General features: G+C 58.2%; 1 protein-coding gene across 5 annotated transcripts in view; it reads right to left on the bottom strand.

Moving 5' to 3' along the window:
* SLC45A4 (solute carrier family 45 member 4) overlaps positions 1-25347 on the bottom strand; it is a 70913-nt gene that overhangs the window by 44001 nt on the left and 1565 nt on the right. Inside the window, exon 1 of one of the 5 annotated variants that reach the window (XM_039845925.1) lies at positions 20825-23478. The exons of 2 other annotated variants lie outside the window; for them this stretch is intronic. The gene's annotated coding sequence lies outside the window, so the exon portion shown is untranslated. Of the gene's footprint in view, positions 1-3567; positions 3672-3746; positions 4127-20824; positions 23479-25347 lie in introns of those variants that run through there. 2 more of the 5 variants (XM_039845924.1, XM_039845929.1) reach the window with 2 other exon arrangements.

Genomic DNA, 25347 nt, shown 5'->3' on the forward strand with positions numbered 1-25347 from the left:
AAAGGATATTAAAAGATATAAATCGACAGCTAGATCAAGAGACATGCAGGGTGAGGTCCCTAACAAGAAGAGCTTCTGTCCTCATGGAGCCAGGAGCCCCACACGCTGGCACGTGGAAGCCTTCTGATTGCAAGGGCCAAGGAAGGAGATGTCCCCTGGGTTTTTATGGAGGCTTCATTACTAGTCAGGACTGACCACGTCACTGGCCATTTCCACTGAGCGCCATCTATCTCCAGCCCTTCCTCCCCCCAGCTGGGAGGGAGATTGGGACAGAAAGTTTCAACGCTCTAATCACATGGTTGGTTCGCCTGGCAACCAGCCCCCACCCTTGGGTGCTGTCCAAAAACTCACCTAATTAACCTAACAAAAGACACCTTTATTACTCAAGACACTTAGGAAATTCCAAGGGTTTTGGGAGCAGGGCCAGGAACCGTGGATGAGACCAAATATCTTATAACTCACATTGCACCTTTTAATATAGCAAAGAGGCATGAGAACTATGCAAATTAACTATGCAATATTAAGCCAGGTTGTAGTCAGAGCCTGCTAGGTGCTGCTAGACACGGGGACCTGCAGGAAGACTCCTGCTGAGATGACTGGCCACTGCTCCCCACATCTTTGATGCTGCATGCCCACACTCAGGAAAGAGGCCACATACACACGCAGTTCCTGGAACTCGGGGTCTGTGCTCTGGCTGGAAGGGAGACCACGCCTCTGTCTGTGGAGGGTTATTCCTTCTCTAACTTTCCTTTGGTCTCTAACTGTGGCTCGCACTTGGAGCCGAGGACCGTCTCTTGGCAGGCACGGTCCCCGCGTGGGGAGATGCGCCCCACCCTGCATCGCTTTCATCCTGCGGTTCCGGTCTCTAGAACTCGGAAATAAACAAAGACACGGGGATGCTTAATACTAACAAGTGACTCTGGGAAAGCACCTCTAGGACACCTGAAGTGTCCCTTAGAGACAGGTCTGTTTAATGAAGTGTGGCACACCCACACACAAAACCGCACTGTGTTGACACGGAGTATACCTCACACCAAGTGCAAAAAAATCAAGCGCACATACGATCGCATTATGTTTTTTCAAAGTGCAAATGCAGAGGAAAAGGTGTTATCTCGTGGTGATTCATAATTCTATTCTTTCTGCTTCTATATGACGTAAATTTTATTTTTAATTAAAAAAACAAAACAAAACAGTAAATTACCTTTAAAAATAGATTTTTCTGGTGGCCCTACGCAGACCCTGCTGCGTGGTCTGATGTGTTTTACGATGCAGAGACGACTCTCAGGCGGCCTGGACGGGGGCGAGGGCTGGGGACGGCAGGTCTGAAACCCACCTGTGGACTCACCGAGCTACTGGCAGGGACACTTAATTGGTTACCAAGAACCATCTCGGAAGCCTGCCCCAACCCGCCGACGGCACTGAAGCGCCAGTGGGTGTTCTGTACCCCACCGCGCCGTGTTCCGGCACCGGCGGCCACTCCCCCACTGGGCCTGGCGCGGTGCTTCGCTGGCGCTTCACCCGTTCCGACTGCAACGCAGGGCTCCGCGTTCACTGGCACCTGGCACCCCTCTTGCAGCTGATTCTGCTTTGTTCAGCCTCCTTCCTCCCCGCTGCACTGAAAGCGGGTGCCCACCCTCAGCTACACTGTCACTTGCTTTGCTCATCCGATTCTCCCACAGTGCACCGCACACCGGGGTGGCTCATGGTCGGCCTCGACTGCTGGGCACTGTGCCCATTAAGGAGAAAGAGGAGTAACTGCGCTCTTCTCTCTCCAGGCCAAGAGACAAGACGGAGCGGCCCTGCACCAAGGTCAGAGTGGCGGAACCAAGCTCTGCGTATCCGGGAACGTGCAGCAGCCTCCCCGCCGGCAGCCCCAGTGCTGGATTCCCAAGGCCAAATGCCTCATTTGGGTTTCTCTGCTAAAAACACCCAACGGGCACCTTTCCAACTGGTTAATCCATGGGTGCTGACGTCCCGTCCCGGGCCTCAACACTGCCCTCCAGGGTCGGATTACCGGCCGAGCCCGCAGAAGAATGCTGCCTCCAGCCAGCGCTCCGAACACAGCACCAGGAAAATGAGCCTGAGCAGGAAAGAGGCCCAGAATTCCCCAGCACCTGTAATCCAGGTGAGCGCTGGAAGGGCTGCGGTTCCAAAAACGTTAGAAGTGTCCATGCCGCCTTCTACAAACGATGCCCCACACGCACGCGCAGACCCACACGGCCGGCCCGATGCTGCCACGGACCTTCTCCTCCATGTGGATGTGGATGTGACCAGGACACAGGGAAGGCATGAAACACAAAGAATGACCACCGATTCTCCCGAAGGACAGCACCTGGCCACAGAGCTGGACAAAAGTTCACGAAAGTGAAGCACAAGTTTCTTTAAAACCGAGGAAAATAAAACCGAGCTACTCTGGCACAATCGAGTCCTCAAATACTTAAACGCACAGTAACTTTCATCAACTCAATGTGACAGTACGATCTGAATGCGCTACTGCGGAAAGACACCACCTGTGCTGAAACGAGTAAGAACGAAATAGGTTAGATTTCACTTCCACTGGGAACGAACTGCAACTTAGTCACTGCTTTTAAATAGCGCGCCTCCCGCCCAGGCATCGGCTGCACTCTGCGCCTGCGCACAACTCTGCGCCTCCGCGCACCTCTGCGCCTGCGCGCAGCTCGGTACGCTCGGGGCTCGCCACCCACCACTGCCCGGGCTCCCGGCCACGGTCCACGCAGCCCGACCCCAGACTGCGAGTGCTTTCCATGTCTGGGCAACAGGTGCTCACAGCGCTCACCAGTCATGCTGAATTTTCAGATGCGTCAGAAGGTAAGAAGTTTTCCTTGGGGGAGACAAAGTTCCGAGGATGGATGGTGGTGTTTGTACAGTGGTGTGAAAGTACTTAATGCCACTGAATCGTACCCTTAGAAATAGTTAAAATGGTAAATTTTACCATGATAAAAAGTAGATAAATGTAACACGAGGAACATACCTATCTAGAAAATGACCCGGAAAGTCGCCTTAGCAAGAAAGTGGATTTTTCCCCCTATGGGAACCCGGCGTATCCCCCAGTGATTCAGCCACCCACCAAGGACGGTGGGGTGTGCACGGGGATGGGGACCTGCGTGGCAGTCAGGACGACAGGAAGACATGGGACGCACACTGCCTCCTGGCCCCACTTCAGCCCCCGATAGGTCAGAGCACTGACCGCAGCCCGGCCCGGCTCAGGGCGTTTGTCGGGAGCGAGGGAGCCAGAGAGACTGGAGATAGAGACGAGCAGAGACAGCAAAGGGACAGCAAGGCCAGCAGGACGAGTGAGTCAGCTGACCCAGGAGGAAGTGCTGGGCCCCTGGCTAAGGCCTCGACAGCACAGACACGACTCTGCTGGCACCCGGAGCTGGCCTGGGCCCTGCTGGGCGTCTGTGCTCAGGCGGCAGCCACTCTGACCCACCTGATGAGGGCCCGGCACACATTTCACCACCTTCGGGACAGCCACCTGGTCCCCTCTGGCTCCCCCACCCCCTGCCGGCCCGTGCTGAAGAGTCCTTCCTGGCCTAACGCCCTTACCTGGTAACCCCGGACCCTGGACAAGTGGAACTTGCTCCCGGCTCTCCCTCCTGTCCCGTCCTTGTCACGCCCCAATCACCGCGGCTGTCCCTGCGGACACCCTGCGACGCCCCGTCTCCGGCTGTGCCGGCCCCGTTCCTGCCTCCTCCTGCCCACACCCGGGCCCACACCCACCTCACCTCTTGTTCCATGATGCACTGGCACCAGGCAGGCACTAATGAGCACAGGAGCGTTTGTGGAGCCAGGCCCCTGGCCCTGTCTCCACCCCACCACACCTCCTAGCTGCGAGGGGGGGCTGCCAGTTCTGGAGAGGATCCAGGAAGTGGCTCCTTTTACTGAAAAGTAACATCCTCAGGAAAGGTTCTGACTTGATTTTTTTAAAGGGCTAAATGCAGTCAGTGCTGTTTTTCTTTAGACTTGAAACCTCCCGACTACACGGACGCCACCTCCCTCGCCCATACTCTTGTCACGTATATGCCATTTCTTTCATGGTGAAGACTGTTGTCCCTCTGGAAGGAGGTGTCTCCGGTTTTCAAGTGGCAATTCACGAAAAGTTCGGGCTCCAGGTACAACAGTTCACATTCCTGAAAAGTCTGCCAGTCATAAAATGAGCAATACCTGAACAGCTCAGCGGCCAGGTCGCCCCTCCCCTGGCTCATGCCAAACGCTTGCCAGTGACAAATAAATACCACACAGATAAAGACCTCTCTACAAGAACAGCAGAAACAAGTCCATCTGTTAACAAAAACTAACTGTTGAATTAAAGGGTGCAAGTTCAAGCACAATCTGCCTATTGTAAACAGCGTCTCAGTTTATCAATGTAACAACAACTCTCTTTCAGAGACTGATAAAATTCTCATAAATACTGGCCCTCCAGCATTTTTAAGATACTTTACAGGATAAATATTAACTCGGGACTTGCCTACTGGAGAAGTGAAAGCTGCCAAAGCAGCATTTGAAAAAAAAAAGAGAGAGAGAGAGAAGGAGCAGCAGCCCCAAGAGGGTAGCGAGTGCCCTGGGCCACAGCCACTCTCCCCTGGCCTTGGCTTGGTCCCTGAGCCACTGCCCTGGGCCGGGCCCACCGGGGCCTCCCGGCATAGAGGGCAGGGCTGCAGCTGTTCCCTGATTGGGGGGCACAGTGCCAAGCACTCGACAAGCCAACCACCGGGCAGACAAAAAGAACTGGAACATGGAGTTAATTAAAAGGAGAGATCTCAAGATAATTGCTGGGATGAACGGGAACAAAGAGCATCACAGCCTAAATATGATTTAAACGTAATTTCTTGACAGTTAAGTAGCCTGGGTGACCAAAAGTGACACAGCGCACGGAGAGCCGGCCAACTGCCGACGCCACAGGGACCTGCTGTCCGCAGCCGGGCTGGAGGGTGCAGCGGTCAGTGCTGCCGCCAGCTCCAGACGTCACGCGCCCTTAACATCACCTGGGCGTCCTGTTTACATTTAATACAATGGCTTGCAACTCTGCAGGACCTGGGATTAAACTCAGAACGACGCGAGCCACAGCACAGGTGACGAGAAAAGCTCCCGCAGCAAATGCGGGGCTCAGGCTCCCCGGCGGGTGGAGGGGCCCAAGAGACTGTCCAGTGCGGCCTCCAGCGTCATAGGTGGGACGTGAGGCTCAGGCAGGGCCCCGCAAGACCAAGTCCTGGGACCGCGACTCCTACACCTCCGACCCTGTCCCTTCCCCGCCACGCTTGGTGCTTCTGAAGCAAAGCCGCACACTGCACGCACTTCAAACGCGCTTCGGCCCTGCCTGCGGACGCTGCGTAGAGAAATGATAGGCCGCCAGGTCTGGGTCCCAGAGCCCGTCTCTGACAACAGCTGTTCCCCAATCCGTAAATGTGGATGACACCTACAGGCTGTTCTGAGGATTAGCGGCTGCAGGTGACTGACCGCCGTGGTGCCTAAACCCAGCCAATTCTCGGCATGGGGATCCTCGAACGGGAGAATGGCAGCCACCCCACTCACATCCGGCTAAGACACTGCTAAAACCACACCAGAGTGCGTCGTGCAGTACGCAGGACTCAGCCCTAAGGGCTCAAGGACAGACGAGCAGAGAGTGGTCTCGCCGAGGCCGGAACCGCGGGACAGGCTCTGCCGCTGCCTGAACGGCCCAGAGAGAGAGAGGCACCTAGTGAGGACCGTGCAGTGGTTGACGTGGTTTGATGAGCCTTTTTTACCTGGAGTTGCCACTAAAAGGGATACATTTTTGGCTGGAAAAACAAAAATTTAGGTCTGTAACTAAGTGCAGCCTGCTATGTCACTGGAAACAAGTCAGGAGCACGTTAACCTGTGATGCCAGACCACTGTTCTTGTCTGCGCAGTGCCTTCCCCACCCCTGGGAGCAACAACAGGCAGGGACGGTGTCAGCTAGGTGAACAAGGGCACGGGCCAGCGGGCCGGACGGCGGGCAGAAGGGCGACCCCCGCAGGCAGGCAACGCACACTACCTGGGGGTCCAGGACGGCGTCCCGCCCATTAAGGCACCAAATCTGGGGCTAGAAGGTTTAGAGGGAAACGTCTCACCTCAACACACGGCCAGCGGGAGACCCCAGGGCCGAGTGTCGGAGGTGGAGGAGGGGACCTGGCAGTGGGGGCGCCGCACGTGGAACGGAGCAGAGGTTTCCTGCAGGAGCGGGACAGCTGGCGCGCCACTGTGGCCAGTGCTGTGTGCCAGACCCCTTCCAGAGGACAAAGCACCCACCCTGCCCCTTCGTGGGGACCCCACAGATCACGGGAAGGGCCAGCCTGGCGGGGAGGTGGTGCTGTGCAGCAGACCCAGAATGGGGAGGCTGGAACAGGGCTGACAGTGCAGAGGGAGGGGCGGGAGCTTGGACTTGACCGGGTCAGCAAGGGGCTTCGAGGAGCCTGAAGCCAATGTAAGGATAGACACAGACTCCTCTGGGGACAGGAAAAGCATCTCAAAATAACCAGGCTCCCGGTCAAAGACCGTCAAAGCTGGGAGGGGCTCACAGAATGCCCCCGCTCCAGAAACGCAGAGGGGAACCGGGCCAGGGAACCCAGGGCTAGTGGTGACAAGGACAGCGACACTGAGCAGAGCGACCCTAACACTGGTTCCTTCTGCCCTCCAACTTCCTCACAGTTCCTGAAAACTGGCCACCTGTCTTAACCAGGTCTGAAAGAGGCCCCATAAACGCACATGAAGCCATCTGTATTCTCGCCTGTCTTAAGAATTTATAAACAGGCCACGTACCACATATCTGTGACCAGTGACAACGGTCCCCTTCAGCCTGCGAGTCCCTGCTCACTCTCCGGGCTGTCCTGCCCCGGCAGCACCCTCCTGAACTCGCTTCCATCACTCATGTCTGATTCGGGGGGCCGCCTGCTGCTCTGCCCCCGGCACGAGGCACGGCAGGGACACTTGGGACACTGGGCTGAGCTCAGTCCCTCCTGCTCTGGAGCCCTCGTATCGTCCCTCTGCTCTGGCTCCCTCACCCAAAACAGCAAACTTGAACTAGTCGTCGTCCAAGGCCACGACTACAACGACGACCTCCAAGAAATCAGACACCTTCCCCACGGAGGCAGCGATGCCGTAAGATCTGGGACCATGTTGCACCAGTCTGCTGTGTCCTGCTGGTGCCAGGACGAGCAGCCAGGTCTGGGGCCTGAGCTTGTTTACGTTCCTCCCAGAGTTCCAAGGTTCTTCTCGTCTGGGCACTGGGAAGTGGGACAAGCTGGAAGAGGCTGGGATTAGAGGTGGCAGAGAGGGACTATGTGACTTTAGCATGGCCTACTGCCCAGTCCAGCAGGGTGGGGCCTGGCACGGGGAGATGGAGCAACTCTGCCAGCCGGCCTCTGCCACAGGCCCAGTGCCAGGTGGCCAGCAGGTGCTTCTGGCCAAGGCCACAGGCAGAGAGGCTTCATAAGTCACCCCCACCAGCTCCCCTATAATATCTGCTCTCTTAGTTTGCTGTCTCCACAACTTGTCATAAGCCACGCTCCTGTACCCCACAGCCTCAACCCTGAACGACACCCCTGTCTTGAGCTGATGCGAAGCCTTTCCAGGGGGCAGCCGAGCCTAAGGTACCCCAGGGATGCCGAGGGGCGCTGTGCGGGGAGAGGCTGAGGGCACTCAGAGCAGCAGCAGCCTCCTGCGGGGTCCCGGAAGACTGCCCTGCTCTGTGGCTTCCATCCGGCGGCCGACAGACAGGAGTGGAAAGCGGAGCGGGGCACACATGAGAAAGCCCTGGGCACTGCAGCCCAGACGGTCTCAGCCGCTCCAGAAACCCCAGGCGTCAGCACCAGCTCGAACGCCACCTTCGCTTCTCAGGCAGTCCCCGGGGGCCCACCAGGCGAAGGGCACCGAGGGGCTGCGTCCAGCCAGCTTTTGGCTACCCAAGGGCAAAGCTTCGGGGACCTTCACACAGTGACTGCCCTGCAGCTTGAAGGCAGAGGCAGGCCCAGCCAGGCCCTGCTCGGGCTCTGGCCGAGAAAGCCCTGGCCGCGGCATGATGGCGGCATGATGGCGGAGCTCCGGTGGATGGCAGACAAGTGACAGCTCCGTGCGGCACTTCAGTAAACCGGCGCCCAGGCCACACAGGTTCTGAGTAACACAAAGTTTCAGCTGTGAAATCACAAATACGTCCCTTGAAAGCGCACGTCACTTAGCAGGACTGAGAAAGTCAGACCCAGGCTGCCTTCCTGATACTCATGCCTGGACTTGCTCTAAAGCAGCTGAGTAACGTTTTCATCACTGGCTTTCACCTGCGCCTGTCAGCACACTGCGATGCCAGCGACCTTCTACGACCCAGCACGGAAGGCCAAGGTGAGCTGAGGAGTCCCGAGGGACCTGCGACCCCGACCCCCGGGGACGCTAGGCGGGCAGGGCCTGGGGCCTCGCTGAGGAAGGACAGCTCAGGACCAGACAGAGAGGCAGGTGTGCGGGCGGCGGGCGAGGGCCGCGAGGGGAGGGGCTGGCGCGGGCACAGCCCGCTCTGCCGGGGACGCCTGCTGCCTGTGAAAACGCTGCTCCCGGGGGAGCCTCTGGAGACAGACTCCAAGATGCTTCATTCTTTTCCTTATTTGCCGCTCTGAAAAATAAGCTGGTCCTATTTTGAAATGGAACACGGGTCGAAACTTCCACAGTGAGCGCCGATCAAAAGGAGCAGGCCACCAGACCCGAACTAGTTCTCGTCTGGCCAGTGGCCCAGAGCAGCTCCACTGTTTACTTGGCGACAGCTCCCCCGGGGGAAAAACCCTAATCTAGCACTGCGCAGGCCTCCACGTCTGCAAAAGGAGCCGAATGCAGGAAGCTTCTCGCTCCCTCCGTGGGTCCTGCTGGATGCTGGCCCCGCCCCACCCCGGGACAAAACAGCCACTCGCCATCCACCAGCGCCCTAAGGAGGACGATCCCGGGGCACAGGCAACCTGCAAGGGCCGCGAGGAACCAGAGACGGCCGGACTGAGCGTGGGGCTCAGGGTTCAGCAGGCTCAGCGGACCCCCTGCGCCCCCCACTGCCAGGGGCCGGGGGTGCGAAAGACACGTCAGTTCCTGCCTTCCCTGTACGGCCCCGGCCTGTCCTCCCCTGTGCTGGCAGCTGTGGAACACCCCCACGGGCCGTCCTCGGTCACGGGATCTCACAGGCTTCCCCTCCACACCTGAGCCGAGTCCGTGACCTGATGCCGCGGCCTGTGCGAGATGCTGGCCACTCGCCACTTTTCTTCCAGCTACTCACATCCGTTCGACCTTCACTAAACCGCGACTGGATCCACGTGCAGGGTGACAGACCACTCTGAAGACATGACTCAGTCTCGGGCGTCAGTCCCCCCGAGGCAGCCTGCCTCCAACGAATCCACCTTGAACCCCTGCGGGGCCTGCCCTCCGGTCAGCGCACCCGGGTCCACTTTCAGGCACTTCCCAAGGATGCTAAGGCCCCGGTGGGAGAACACGGACCAGCAGGGTCGATGGAGAGGCAGGTGTGAGGCGGTGGCGGGAAGCCCAGGATGGAGGCTGGTACAAAACGGAGAGCAGGCAGCGGGCGGGCGGCCGCGTGCAGGTGGCCGCGTGCAGGACCCGCACGCCCTTCCTGGGCCGACCCCTCAGGCCTCTCACGGGGCAGCGCCCCGGCCCGCACGTCTGCAGGCAAGAGGTTTCCCGTCCCCAGAGAAGCCTTGAAGACACTAGAATGGCTCTGAGCAGCGGTTCAGAGAGAGCACAGCACTCCCACACTTGCGGAACCGGGGGGCTCCCTGATGCTGCCGCACTGGCTCCCACTGGGGAGCCCCGAGCCGATGCCCCCAGCCACCCTGGCACCTCTTGAGCAAGAGCTGCCTCAAAAGGCACGAGGCAGACAGGCCCCACCCCGCCCTGAGGCCCTACATCTCTGCCTGTGCCCCATCCAGCCCCCCGGGGGGCGGGGGTCTGAGCACATGATCCCCCTTCCTTCCCACCTCCATGCTAGAAACAGGGGACTTGGGAGCAGGAGACACGAACCATGATGGTTAGGGCAAAGGCCGTCAGCCAGCCTTGATGGCGGTCCCCCTCCCTGTGCCCCAGGAAACTTCCAGCCGAGAGACAGCCCAGTGTGCACTCACCAGAGCGAAGTCAGCACGCTCGCACGCCTGCACCTGCACCTGACCTGTGCCTTTAAGCACGTTCCCTACCTAAACCACCTGCGGCCCATTCCAGAATGGGGAGGACCAACAGAGTAACGGTGGCCGCTCACAAAGGCAGGCTTCCTGCTGACACGCACGGCAGAGGGCTGCACCGGCCTGTGCCCGACCGGGCTCCCGGCCCGCAGCAGCAGCCCCGCAGTGCACCAGGGGCTCTCCCGCCAGGCTCCGTCCCCACAACACGCTTCCTCGGCCCACACCGGCCCCAGCGAGCCCCGGGCCACCGGGGAAGGCAGAAGCAGCGGCCCTTCACAAGCCACTCAACTCACGCCTACGTGACACCTGCCAGGTTGAAGTGACAGCTCCGAGTCAGCTCGGTCTGCCTTGGACTCCACCTTCAGTTAGCATTTCGCCCCTGGACCCAGAGTATCAGGAAGGCACAGGCAGCAGAGCAGGGCCCCAAGGCCACTACGAGACCCCGAGGAGATGAGCACCTGTCCCTTCTCCACTCCGAGCTTTACTCCTACAACTGAAAACCACACAAGGGCACTATCGCCACAGGAGAAAGGCCTGCAGGGCCAGGGAGCCTGTAACAGACGCCCTATTAACACACCTCACTCTTTCAAGTCCAACTTTAACAGGGAGAAGACATAACCGCAGCTAACAAACTTTTCCTTGCGGACATAATTTACAGCATCATGACTCAGCGGCCCTGACGGCCTGATAGGTGATGTCACCTGGATGTGCCGCGGAGTTTCCAGGAGGGAGCAGCGTACACCCAGGGCGATGGTGCAGGCCTTGCACCTCCCCCCAGGGACCACCTCCCCCAACCGAAACCGCCTCCCTGGGCCTCCCTCCTCCAAGGCCCCCAGTGAACCCTTCATGGGGTGTCTGGATTGCAGATTCCTTCCAGGGAACCGGCCCGCGGCCAGGATGCTGGCCTCCCGGCCTAGCCAGCTGACCAGTTAAAGGCAGCGAGGTACAAATATGAAAATTATTTGGTTTTGGTGATAGAGGTTCATCTATCGAGAAAAAATGTTAGGCCATAAAGGGTTCACCGTGCCACCTGTCACCACGCCACCCTCTGCAAGTGCAGCGGGCTCGCTGCTGGTCCAAAGGCCACGCGGCTGGGGACGCCCAGTGCCCCGGGGCTCAGACTGGTGGCAGGAGGGGCTGCTGGCATCTCCAGCATGTGTGCCACCAGCAGGCAGGCGCTCTCCGGCCTCCCAGGGCACCGTCATGAGGGGACGCGCAAGGGGACATGCAGGGCCCCGGGCAGGGCGTGCGGCAGTGGCAGGTGCGGGCCCCTCCACTCCCATTTCTCCCACCCCCCGTCACCTGCAGGTGGGTCTCAGCCAGGCCGCTCCAACAGCCCCTCTCTCCCAGACCCCAAGTCTCCACCAGCCGGACCTCGACGTCCTCTTCCAGGTGAGCCGGCCACTCACTCGTGCCCCACGCCAAGCTCTAGCACGCAGGAACCGACGTGCAGTGACGACACCCACTGCTCGCACCCACTTCCTCTGTTCGCGACGGTTCGGAGCCCACAGCAGCTGCCGGGCGGGACAGGCTGCCCTCCGGCCGGGCTGTCGCCACCCTGTGCTCCCAGCCGCCTCCAGCTCCGCCGCCTCTGCTCGGGCAGCCTGCTTCCTCTCCACGGCTTCCGTCCTCGAGGCATCCGTGCCAGCATCCCTCCGCCTCCCCGCTGACCATGTGCCTGCAGCTGAAGCCTCGGAAGTACTTCTAGAACTGTGTGCGTCCACTCAAGCCTCACAACAGTCCAGTGTGGGGAATATTATGTACTGGCGCCGAGTGACAGATGAGGAAACTGAGGCACAAAGGGCCAAGTCACTTGCCTGGACGACGCGGGATGAGAACCGCCAGGCACACGGCGGGCACGGACAGCAGCCCTGAATGCAACGCTTCCCCCAGTGCGGGTCAACGCAGTGTCACCACCTGTCACCACCGGGCAGGAAAGGGGGCGGGAATGCGAGGGAGGGGCGAGACGCCCCCCTGGGCTCTGCGTTTATTTGCAGTGTGGGGGGTTGGTCCTCAGAACGTGCCACCTTGGCACGCGGATTATTTTGAGCTGAAATCAATTAAGGCCCAGAAACCTCAGGAAGTAGTTTACCTCCTCTTTCCTGGCCAGACCGACAAAACCTGCGTCAGCAAGGACACCGGAGCGTGAGAGAGGACGAGCTCCACAAGGGCCTGGTAACCGGCGACCCGTCATTTCTAGGTTGCCTAGCACAGCGGTCCCCAACCTTTGTAGCACCGGGGCCCGGGGCTCCCGCGAGAATCTAACGCCTGAGGATCTGAGGCGGAGCCGAGGCGGTGATGCCGGCGCAGGGAGCGGCTGCGAACACAGATGAGGCTTTGCTCGCTCACGTGCTGCTTCATCCTGCTGTACAGCCCGGTTCCTGACAGGCCACGGACTGGAACCGTGCCACGGCCTGGGTGTGGGGGACCCCCGGCCTAGCGGGAATATGGGAGCTTGCTATCTCTCCTCTACCTGTGATTTGCCCATTTTCACTTTTGAAATCTAAGACCCCCGGCCCTCCCTTTCTCCTTTGTTTGAAATGATGTATATACCTAGTTTTGCCTGTCTTTGTAGTTCCCATGCTTATGTGAATTTCCTGTTCACACATATTAAAATGTTATTTTCTCCTGCTAATCTGCTGTCATTTGAATCCTCTGACCAGCCGGAAGAGCTGAAGGGGCTGGGGCTGTTCCCTGGCCCCCCCGCCCGCCCCCCAGCAGTGGGCCTCCCCCTCGTCCCAGAGAAGACACGGGGCCGGCAGCTGCACACAGGCGTCTAGAACTCCAAGGCCACGTCGGAGCTCAGAGCCAGCACGCCGGAGGGGCCAAGAGTGGCGGGCAGAGCCGGGGGTGACGGAGCGGCGAGAACACACACACGTGGTCCGAAAGAGACCCGGAGGGCTGTGCTCGCCCTTGGATGGAGGAGACTCAAACCTGGCCTGATGAAAACTCTCATTTTCAAACAGTTCTTACTTCACCTTCCGTGTGCAGTGGACATTGCTTAAAGCAGTCGCAGACATCACAGGACTCATGCCCTCCCATCAAGGATTCTCACCGCTGGGGCAGAGGTGGTGACAGGCCGCCGAGAACCAGCAGTGACCAGTCATACAAGAGCTGACTTTATAGATGGGTGAGACTCTGCGCTGCTCACTGCTCCCAGCATGGAAGCGCTGGGCTGGCCCGCCAAGAAGTCGGCTGCCGACGCCCACAGAAGCAGAGCTGACGAGAATTGCATGGGATGTCCCGTCTTGAGAGGAACTGAGACCATGTGCCAGAGACCCGTGGGGTCCCCGGTGGCTGTGGCCCTCTACAGAAGGTGCCTCCAGGGAGGCTGGTGGTCAACAGTGGAGAAAGCCGACAGTCCCAGGTCCTCCAGCCCCACCAGAGAGATGGACTCAGAGCACAGCAGGCCCCTCGCCAACCCCCCAGCTCCTCCGAACCAGGAGCTGGCCACGTGCCAGCTCTGCCAGGCAGGCTCAGGACAAGGGGGTTTCAGGGGTCTCTGGCTGCAGCTTCGGACCCCCGATCAGAGACCTCTGACAAAACATGCCTTCCTCACTTCATCGGTGAGCATGAGCTAGTGGGGAACTTGAACCCTGGACAGCTAGACCGCCCCTCAGAGAATTTTAAACAAAGCAAATATTACATTGTATTATACTATTTAATATATAAGCTATAATGTATTATTATATATGCTATATAGCCAAACGACATTATGTAATTTCTTACAATATCATACACACGTATGATTTTGTAACATCGTACCATATATATTTTTAAGGCCACTCTCCACGCTGTGGCACACCCGTGGCTACAAGATTAACCACCGGTACAAATGCAGAGGTCTGTCCCAGTGGCCCCTCTTTTAGGACTCCGTGCTGACAATAAGGTCCCACTTGCTGTAGCTCCAAGCCTGACCTTTCCACCTCTCCGGGCCCAGGACCAGGAATTCCGCCAGCCACTCCCAAGTCTTATCTCAATGTGACATTGCTCAGTTCTTCTGGACAACACTGACGCTCTGTGGCTCTCACTGCTAATTTTAACTACCCTGCATTTCCCTGCACAGCAGACTGGGGCACCCTAATGCCACCAGCACGACGGCACTGCACGTCACTCGAGACGGCATTCCGCCTCGCGCGTACCCAAGACAGACGCCCCGAGTCCCACCGGTGGTCAGTGCCGGTCCTGGGCACGACAACAGAAAGCTACAGTGGCCACCACCCTTGGGGTTTATCTCGAACATGCTCCTCTGGGGGAGAGTTCAGGCCAAGACCAGCGCCAACCCCAGTCTACCTGCTTCCGGGGCTGCCAGCTGCACTGGCTCTCGCGGACTGCCGGGCCGAGCACCCCACCTCCAAGGGCCAACACAGATGAGGCAGCCCCTCAGGGCCTTCGGCCTCAGCTCAGGAACAGGGCTCCTCAGCTGGAGAGCGCAGCCCTGGGCGGGGGGCTGGAACCCCGTGAACACTCCCTAAGGTATACAGAAAACGGGGGGTTTTCCATAGCTTTCACCAGAATTTTAAAAGAATCCATGACCCAAAAAAGGTTAAAACTAGATAAACAGGGGAAGGATATATATGGGGCCACTCGATTGGTTAGAGACTTTTGCTTTGTAATGATTATTACATAATTTTTTCATAATTGTTAAAAGTTGTTCCTTTTGTAGTTTCCTTTAGAACTGAGTTGAGCAACTGAGGTTCACACACACAAGAAGGCAGGTAGAAAAAAACAGAAAGATGGAAATTTTTAATTTCCTAAATTTGGGAAAAACTATAAGGGCCAGCCCAGATTACACAGAGCTGAGAAGGTTTGGGGGCTCATCAGTCAGTGACATCAGAAACTAAAGCTCAAGCCACGATTTCCTGAGCTGATCCTGAAACGGACTAAAGCAGGAGCCGCAGGTCCAGCCACTGACACGGCGTCAGGTCAGGCAGCCGGCAGGCGCGCGGCGGGGTCCGCGGCGCGGACAACGAGCGTGTTCTGAACCTGCGTGCGGCGTTAGCGCGTTCGTTTTGCAGAGTAACCCAGGACAGACCGAGCTGCAGAAAGACTGAGCAAGAAGAAAAACAGGTCAGCAGCGCAGCGGTCTCACATTTCATAACCAGCACACGAGCCACGCTCCAGATAAAACCTTAATCCGACCCGCGCGCTGCGTTTACACCCGGGGCCTGGGCAGGGCCTCTCGCCCGCAGGTCCAGGGAAGTGCCTGCTCACCCCGTGTCGGCCCGCAGGGCTGCCTGCTGCCCTCTGCCTGGCACTGGGCGCTGGTAGCGTGGTTCAGGTGCATGTTTAATCCAGGCCGCCCTCCCTGCCCAGCCCTCACGGTGGTCCTACCACATGCGCCGTGGCCAGAGCGCTCAGACTGCTCTCGGGTCAATTCGAGGCTGCCCAGGAGTCAGCGGGAGCCCGGCTGCAGCCCCATAAAGTGATGAAAGTGGCCGGCCATGCGCGTGGGCCTGGAATAGCCGAGCAAGGTGGCAGCTGCGCCTGCGCCCACCGAGGCCCTCGGCCTGTGCTTCTCGGCTCCAACGGCCAATGCGCTGCTTCCCTTCTGCCACCTCCTCGAGACCCCCAAGTCGCCATAAGCCCACAGCCAGCAGCTCCCGCTAAGCAGGGGACTAGGCCTGGCGGCCGGAAGGCAGGCACAGTGGACGCCCGACAGGTCGCCCCTCTCCTGCAGCCCCCCTTCCAGATGGTTCTGGTACCTGCTCCTCCCGAGCCCCTGGGCCTAGGGGTGGATGGCTCCCTGTGCAGACAGGCCCAGGTTGGGGCACCACCTCCCTCGCTGGTGTCCCTCGGCTCTGCCCACTCCTTCGACTCCCCTGGTCCTACTTTCGGATGCCACCCTCTTCCTGGCAACAGAAGGACACCACAGACACAGTGCGGGTGCCCTTCCAAGACGACACATGGGCAAGGCAGTCACCAGGTGGGAGGGGTGGGGCTGAAGCTATCAATAAAAACCACAACATCTACAGTTACGAAGGACTGACTCAAGAAGTTCTTGATCAATTATCAAATCAAGACTAGAACCATCAGCCTGGAAACGCGTTCTCGGCGGCAGACAGCGGATGTGTGAGGGCACCCCGACTCTGCCACACGGACAGAGGCCGCATGCCCGAGGGCCCCAGCTACGTGGACTTGTCAGAAATGTGCAGTCGCTCGGGGACGGTGCCAAGAAGACAGACCATCAAGGCAGCACCACACGCACCAGACACGCAGGCCTCTAACGCAAACTGACGACTCACTGTACAGAAGGCAACCTCCTTGCCACACCCACAATCCGAGTGGGGAAAACCCATGGCAGACACGGAGCCTGACACGGAGCCTGACACGGAGCCGCAGGAGCCCCACGGCTGACAGCGTGTCACCTGCAGGCCGAGGTGAGGAGTCTGGGGGGTGCGAGGAGCACACGTGTTTGGAAATGAAGCCTCTGCATGTATAAAACAGCTTTGCGATTTAAAAAAGTGTAAATCTAGACAAGATCTTGGAGTGGAAACCTGCAAAAGAAAAAGAACGGTTTGGGAAAGGCCAAGAACTCCTGGTCTGGGGCTTCAGAGCAGCTGGTGGCAGAAAGAACCGGGCCAGGCCCAACGCTGCGCAGGACGGCCTGAGGTGGTTCGTGGGGTGCAGAGCCCTCCGCTACACCCTGTCTGCGCTGGAGACACGCTCCACCCTCGACACCCGACAGCGACCAGCGAGGGGTCGGGGGTCAGGTCGCTGGACGCAGGTGCCCCGGTCTCCCCACCGCAAGGGCAGCGACCTATCCGCCTTGCTCGCTGTCCTCTCCTGCGAAGCAGGGAGGTGGCACGTGGTCGATTCCCAGGGTCACCCCTCTCCAGTCCCTTCATCCAATAAGGACATCCCATCTTAAAAATAGGGATCATTTGTCACAGGGCTGTTTAAATGTTACCAGAAGCTGCGTGTGGCACATGACAGGTCCCATGGAATGCTTCTGAGTCCCTCCCTGCTATCATGCGATGCGGTCCAAGGACCCTGTCCAGGGCACCCATCCTCCCGCAGTGACGCCCAGGGGTGTTCAGAACAGTGGGGGCCAAACAGGCATCGACCAAGCAGCTCCTGCTTCACAGGTCCTATCTCCTAAGCTGCCGCAGGAGCCCCCGCCAGTGACAGACAGGACGGGGACCCCGGAGAGAGGGGACAAGAAAACCAGGCCAGGACACCAACTGGGGGGGCTGGGGAGGGACAGTGTCCAGCAGGGGCGCAGTCAGTCCACCTGTAAACGTAGCGAGGTCGCACCTACCCGGAAGTCAGCGCCTTTCCCGTCGACCGAGCCACAGCTGGCAGGACGTCACGTGGATGCCACTCACGGCGCACAGCCCAGGTGCTGAGCAGAGGTTCTCTCCTAGATCGAAAGGCCCCGGGAGCATTCGCGGCCCCACACCAGTCAGCGGAGCATCTGAGGTCCAGCCCAGTCTCTCCCACTTCCCAGGCCCTGGCGCACAGCCCCTGCCCCCTCCTGACAGTCCTGGGGTCAGCCTCTGACCGGCCACCAGCCACGCTTGGCGGTGCCTCTTCCCAGGCTGGGTCGTCACTTACTAAAATATTCGGTTGAAGGCGCACCCCCCACCTCCACCGTCCAAAGCAGCAACCCCATCCTCAGGCCCCGACGGTCAAGCTTGGTTTCTGCCCACGCCAGCTAGGAGAGCCTCCACTTCCAGGAAGCCCTCCGCGAACAGCCTCACATGAAGGCGGCAACGGCCCCGAATGCTGGGCGAGCCCCGCAGCGGCGCCGGCTGTGCGTCGTCCTTCCGCTGGCGCCTCTCTGCGGGGCCGGAACTGCGTCCCGCTGCTTCCCTCACTGTCCCTAGCACATTCCCTAGCGGAGACATTCGACGAGAACGGATTCCGGACAGATTCCTTGAGGGCTCCGGGCCTCGGACTCCTCGTCTGCGTGACGGGCTCAGCCACTGCTCCCGCGCCCAGCAGTCGGCAGATTCGGAACCACGAGTCTAGGTGGCAGCACACACAGCCTGGCCCTGGTACGTACTCACGGCTGTCTGTCAAAGACGCTGTGACGACCCCAGAAACACTCAGACGACAGACGACGCCCGGCACACCAGCACTCAAAGCGCGATGCCACTGGGTCCCGCGGGCGACTCAGCCGCCTGCACGCGTCACCAGCGCACGCCACCGGAAACGTGCTGGGCTCATGGCGGCGGCCTGGGCAGGGTCACAAACTTCCCGCTGGCTCTTCCCCGTACGGCCCAGTCGGCGTCGAGCACGGACGCAGGGCACAGCTGTCCTCCGCCCGTCTGCCCGCCCGGGTCCCTGCAGCGCCTGCACCGGGGCGTCACGGAGCGGCAGGACTCCGCAGCCCTCAGGGCGCGCTGAGCCGTGTGGCTGGGGGAAGGCGGTGCTGGGCGAGGGGGGCCTGGAATCCCAGCCCCGAGCCTGAGGGTTCCAAGCCCAGGAGGGCTGTGTGGGCAGGAACAGATCCCCAGAGCCACGAGCTTCTGAGGGCTCACGAGGAAAGCCACACGAAAATTGTCAAAACCTACTTCCCAAAACCGTATCATAACCAGGCAGAAACCACGGCCTGCACTTAGCTGGCTTCGAGACCCTCCCACAGACCCGCCAGACTTAATCAAAACCCTATCTGAACTTCACAACCACAAACTGACATCATCCGCAGGACGCTTATCAGCACACAGCCTCGCTGCTGAAGCTGCTCAAACTGTCGGAACGGGCCAAGGACAGGCCGATAACCAGCTGGGTGACAATGCCGCGGAGAGAGGTCCCCAGGGACACTCCCACTCACCTGGGTCCCCCGTGACGCTGCAGAATGCTCGTCTCCTCTCCCAGTTTCGAATTATTAGTATAACCCACCTTGCTAGTCTATGACTTGTTGAAAACATGGTCTCAATTTTATTTTGCATCTGATTGGTGTTAAACACCACTTCTTTTATGAAAAATTTTCAGTTGTATTGAAGGAAAAGGACACAGTATCCCAAATGGCAAAAACGCATATTCTCAACACACGTGTAAACACAGCGTTTCCTATGGGTACAGGCATCCTGAACCCCCGGGTCTCACAGCGCCAGCATGAGACCTAACACCCCCAGGTGGGCTCCGGGGCTCACACCCAGGCTCGGCCATAAGCTGTGTGGCTTTGGGCAAGGTACTTAACCTCTCTGTGCCTCCTTCTCCTCTGCAAAATGCAGTTAAGACAGCATAGCCCTCACCAGGTTCTGCAGAGCAGCAGCCCCCAAGTCCCAGGCCGCAGGCTGGTACCAGTCCGTGGTCTGTTAGGAACCAGGCCGCACAGCAGGAGGCGAGCGGCGGGTGGGCGAGCGAATCTTCATCTGTATTTGCAGCTGCTCCCCAGCGCCAGCATCACTGCCTCAGCCCCACCTGAGATCAGCTATTACATTCTCCTAGGAGCACTTTGGTGCCACAAAGGTTAGGGACCTCTGCTGCAGAGAGAAGGAGGCTGACTGCTCCGCACAGGACCCAGCCCTCTGTGTGTTATTTCCCAGGGTCTGCTAAGTACCAGAACAAATACTCATTATGCTCCCCAGGTTACAACACAGAAGCTGTAGCTTGGAGCAGTGGGCGTCTTCTGGGCCAAGGTCACGCCAAGCCAGGGATGGCCCAGCCAGGATATAAATGCTCCCCGCACAAGGCCGGGCACTGCAACTTTCTGCTGAAGAATGAAGGGCCCAGGCCACTCCCTATTCTCTTAAGTGAAAACACTTTAGAAGTCTGAATAATGCAAGGGTGAGCTGAATGGGCTGGAACACCCCAGACCTCTGCCCGGTCCCGCTGGGCTTGAGAGCCCACGCAGGCAAATCAGAGCAGACGGCCTCAACTCCACAGTCCGCCCAGCACCCAGACAGAACTGCCTCCAAATGGGGTGCAGGACAGCAAGCAGCCCCAGCAGTCCCCAAAGACCTGGCTCCATCCCGCAGAGGGCAGTGCACAGGGCCGACTCCCAGCTGCTCACGCGAACGGTTTTCCATAAGTGATGGGAAACCACTCCCAGTTGCCCCAGCATTCCCATGCAGGCAGCCGGCTGGGAGATCTGCACACTGGAGTCTAGCCCCAGGTGAGGAGGGAGGGTCTAGGGTGAGTGACCCCCACTGTGCGAGGCCAGCAGCCCTGGCCTTTCTCTAAGCCTTTCAGAGCCTAAAACCTCGAGTTCAGTACCAAGGCCGAAGATGCCAAGAGTGAGTGAGGAAGAATTCGTGCTTCGAGACCAACGGAGGGCTAGCGAGTTCACGACCTTCTCCCACAGGCTGGGCCAGTGTTATCCACAGAAGCCTAGACCGTGACCTTGGAGCCAGCTCTGGCCTTCACTCTTCCCTGGGAACTAAGGCTCTGCCTCCAAGTCTGAGGGCACGTCTTGTCCCCGGACATTACGGTGAAGCGTTCACAAGGGGATTCTCAGGGGGCAGCCTGAGGATAGAGGACAGGTAAGGCTCCCAGCGACGCCTCAGGACCAAAGTCAAAGAGCCAGGTGAGCGGCCTGCTTTCCTGCCCCACGAAGCTGGATTGAGGGAGATCTCAGGGGAGACCCCACCTTGGCAAACCCAGCCCAGCCCAGCGCCCCCGTCCCCAATGCCCTCCCCCTAAAGATGAGCAGACAGCACTGGCCCCCAGAGCACACTCACTGTTGCTCCGAGGTGGCAGGCCAGCAGAGCGGGCTCACTGGACCCCAGTGGGCAAAACCTCTTCTGAAATCTCTTCTGCTTCTAACACATCTTCCTGGCAAGTTCAACTCGACACCATTCCACAGGCTTACATTTTAACCCGACCAAATAAAAATACACTGCCGCCGAGGCACGCATGTTTATGAAATGCATCTTTTGCCCTCTGACATAGAAATCGAGAAAATGTGCAACAAATGATGCAGCACTGATGTCTTATTTTAATGAGGTAGCAAATGCTTCACCCCCACCCACCAAGCACAGTAAGACAACATGGCAGAAGCACCAGAGAGCCCTGTGCGAACACGAAGACCGCCCCACGGGGTCTCGGTGTGGGCACTCCGACTACTGCCAGATCCTCAACGTCCCTAAGACCTCGTGGCTAAAGCTGAACCGCCTGGGAGGGCCCAGTGGTGGAAGTCCAGCTCCCACGGGGCGCCACCCAAGGCCGCCTTCACACACTCCCTTCCTCTCTTGGAATGTTCCAGCAGCAAGGGCCGTTCAACAATTCCTTTGAGGCACCTTAAATGGACCCCCACCCGGCACTTTAAGACACACCCGCTTCCAATGGATTCTCTGTGTTTCATAATTACAGGCCTCTCCTGGAGACAGCAGAGTGAGCTGGGGACCTTTCTGCTGGGGGAGGGTCTTGCCATGAATCTGCAGAAGTGGGGCGCCTGTCGTGGAGGGCGACAAGCGAGGGCACACGCACGCTTCTGTCATCAGTTTCGTACCGATGCTTCAACGACAAAGTCTCCTGGGCTGAGTTAACGCTTCCTTGCGATCAGAAATGTTTTGAAGTGCAGTTTTTGTATACTTCTGTCAGAGAAATGTGAGAACGATCAATAAAAAACTTTAAGGTATAAAAACACGTGACAGAATAAAATTCCAAGAGGGGAAATGAAGCGAACACGCAAGCTGACGAAGAAAAGGCCGCGTCACGATGTTTTAAAGGGTGACGGGCCCCAAGTCATTCGTGTTTCACATTGGAGACTTCTGAGCGCAACGGTGATTTTAAATGTCCATATTTACGATATACTAGAAAGTACATCTTTTACAGCTACTTAAAATTAGCACAAAAAAGTTTAGATGTCAACTTAAAAATGTGCCCGTAGTTTTCAAAGCTTCTTCACAGGTCAGGAGCAAATGTGTCTGAAGATCACTGCTTCAAGGCACTGCAGCTGTGAACCTCGGTTTAATGGACACGAGGATGAGGCGCAGCCTCCACCCACGTGGCGGGTGCCCCCAAGGTCGTCCTCTGCCTGGGGGTGTCAAACCCCTCCCCCGAAAAAACTTGGGGAAAATAGTCCCTTCTCATTCCAAACCAAAAATCATACTTTTGGATGTATTTTCCTAAAACGATGACTAAAATGTTGGCAGCAAGGAGCTTATTTATCGTTTTCTGGCCTCGCAATGTCCAAGTGGTTGCTCAAAAATTGTGCAATTTGTATGTAAAAGTACAGTGACCATGGCATCTGGACCAGATACGCGCGCTGTTCCAACTCCTCCGTCATCTGTTTTAAAGGTTTGCTACGTTTTGCACTCAAGATTTTCCTTTCTTTGAAATGGGAATGACCCGGTGGTCAAGCAAGCTAGCTGGCTCCAGGATTCAAAGGCAAACCGCCGAAGAGAGTCTCCAGGAGACTCTGAAAGCTCATGCAGGCTGCACAACAAGACCCCAGGTGGAAGGTTCTTCCTGAATGCGGCAAAATGAAGGGCCTCTGGGCTCTGGTTCAGGAATGCAGCTCCCCCTGCCAGCCAAATCCTTCAACAGGTTTGGAAGGATGAAAACACAGCCGACCTCCGGCTGAACAATGCTCCCCTCACCTGGGATCCGGGCCAAACAGAGGCAGGAGAGCACGGGAGCCGAGCTTATAACTTGACGATGCTCTGCAAATCTCTCCAGCTGTGAGCGGAGCCCACCTGGGGGATGGCCAGCACCCTCCTTCCTACACTCGGGACAAAACGCCCAGTACGATGGGCACCCTCGTGGGGGGGTCTCTACGGACTCGCCGTCGACCCTGTGTGACCCCTGCCTCGCCGTGGGTTCCAAACGGGCCAAACAGAACTCAGAGCCCTTCCCTCCAGCTTCAGGGTTTTGTTTCATTTCCCAGAACCTTTCAGAAAACGAGTAGAGGCAGACCTCGTCCCACTGTCCCACTGTGCCTCACAGAGGGTTAGTGCAAAGACCCCCCCACCAACAAAAAGGCTATGACTCGCCTTCCTGCAGTGATCTGGACGGAACCAGCAGCACCTCCGAGGTCTGCCTGGATGAGCACACCCCACGGGTGCCCATACCGACCGGCCCAGCCTCCGGCATCCACGCACTGCGGTGGAAGGGCCACTGTGGAAATGCACGTTTAGAAGGAAAACCCTATTAAGTGGTATGAAAACAGTAAGTGGATTATGCTGTCACCCTCCAAGTCTGCGGATGTTTTAATCTTCTTAAAATGCCTCCTCTGAAAGTCACCTGCCAAGGAAGCAGGCTCACAACACTGTCAGGCCACGTCCAACGTCACCAGCGTCCCCACTACCCAAACGCAGTGGGCTGAAAACGACCACTGTGTGTGCCGCCTGGAAAAGCTAACTCTTGGCAAGTTTCCTTCTGATTTCAGGCAGGGTCGCTTCCTTCTCGCAAGTAAGGTCCCATCTCCCAGGTCCCTGGAAGTGTCTGACTTCACAAAGGCTTAGCATTTGATACCTTAAAAAAGAAAAAGCCCACTCGAAGAACATTTTGAAAGTTCCATGTCTAAAAAGATCCTTGTTCATCGATTTCGGTGGGGTAATTAAGCTAATCCAAACAAGGGGACCTTGTCCGGCACGGTGGGGGAGGAGCGGTGGACCGGCTGTGGCTCCTGGTGGGGTCCGTCCCACCCCTTCCCATGTGGCCGCTCTTCTCCCGGGCAGCCTTTTCCTTCCCTGGTCAGATTTCCACTTGGCAGCGTCGACCTGCTCTCACGTTTCCTGGCCTGGAGTCAAGCGACCCACCTAACGGAGCTGGGCCGAGGCGCCTTCGGCAGCACAATCACGTTGCCATCGCGAAAACCTGGGGAAGCAGAGGCCAGCGCGGAGCACCACCCTCCCTGTGCTCAGTGAGAACACGGCTTCCAGCACATTCCAGCCCCACAAATTACAGGCACGGCTCTGCCAGGGGTGTTCTCAAGGAGGGCACCGGCAATTTGGGGTTGTCTGCCACCTACGGCGCTGGCCAGTCACCCTCACTCTGTGCCAGCCCGCGAGGCTGTGAGTCATGAACCACCCCTGCTGGCTACTACACAGGGCTGGGTTACAGGGCTGCGGGAGGGGGCCGAGGGTGCAGACGGGTGCCGGGGACAGCAGGCACCGCAGGAAGAAAATGACAACGTGGCCCGGACCTCGGCACAGCCCCTCTCCTCTCCACCGTCCCTCTGACCTCAGGGATAACGCTGACCCCACAGTGAGCAGCCTCAAGGCTGGCTGCTGTCCTCCCCTGGGGACGGGGAGCCTCGGCTGCCGCCACGCTGCCTGCAGGGGGCACTCCCGGGCAGGGTCCGTTCCCAGGCTCCTCTGCCCCCTTCCCACCACCCCTCCTCTCCAGGAAGAAAAGCTGAGGGCGGAGAGAGCCCAGGGTGTTACAAGCCGCTGGCCACCTTGGAGCGCACCCAGACCGAGCTCTGCTCAGCTTCCCTGACGTGACGGGGGCCCCGGCTGCAGCACACATCTGAGAGGGGCAGGCAACTCTCACCGGCGCTGGGAGTAGCCCCGGGCAGTCTCCCCTGGGGAGGGGGGCATCCGGCCACGCCCACCACCTCTGAGTACCTAATATGCATTTTAAATGCATCTCAAATGATCCACTTCTGGTCTTTACAGCTGCTGCCCACAAAAACAATCAGCCTGAATGGGGCTGAAATTCTTGATTTCTAAGACAACCTATTTCCCTACCCTCCCACCAGAAGCACCTGAGTTATCACGCCTGGGCCATGCCACCTGGGGCCTGCACAGCTCCAGACCACAATTACGGCCTCTCTCCATCTTCTAGCAAATTCTGCAAAATCTCTCCCAAGCATTAAATCAACTCTTATGCTTTAACACATAATTCAGATCTAGCAGAAAATTATTCACATTTTTAAAGGAGGCTATGTTTCCAATGCCCGGCAGTGTGCCATATACTTCTTAATCAGTAAACCAATCCTCCAGCTTATTTTCTTCCTGTTTTCCTATAAGCACAAAACAGAGGAGACGAAAGATTCCCCTGCACCCTACCTGTCTGTCCATGACCAGAGGATGGGGGGAGAGGGCTGCAGGGAAGTCAGGGCACATGCACAGAATGGGGGGAAAAGTGACTTGGGTTTTCCCAGACGAAACAGGTTGCGATTCTGACAATCACTTGACCCCACAACTGCTTCAATCACTCATCTTCTAAACCCTCCTTCCTTCCCAGGCCCCGGGCTAAGAGACGCCCCAATAAGCAGAAGCCACATGTCCCCTTTTGCTGGAGTCAGCTGAAG

The sequence above is a fragment of the Pteropus medius genome, unplaced genomic scaffold (genome assembly GCF_902729225.1).
Source record: "Pteropus medius unplaced genomic scaffold, Ma_sr-lr_union100, whole genome shotgun sequence".
Classification (NCBI taxonomy): domain Eukaryota; kingdom Metazoa; phylum Chordata; class Mammalia; order Chiroptera; family Pteropodidae; genus Pteropus; species Pteropus medius.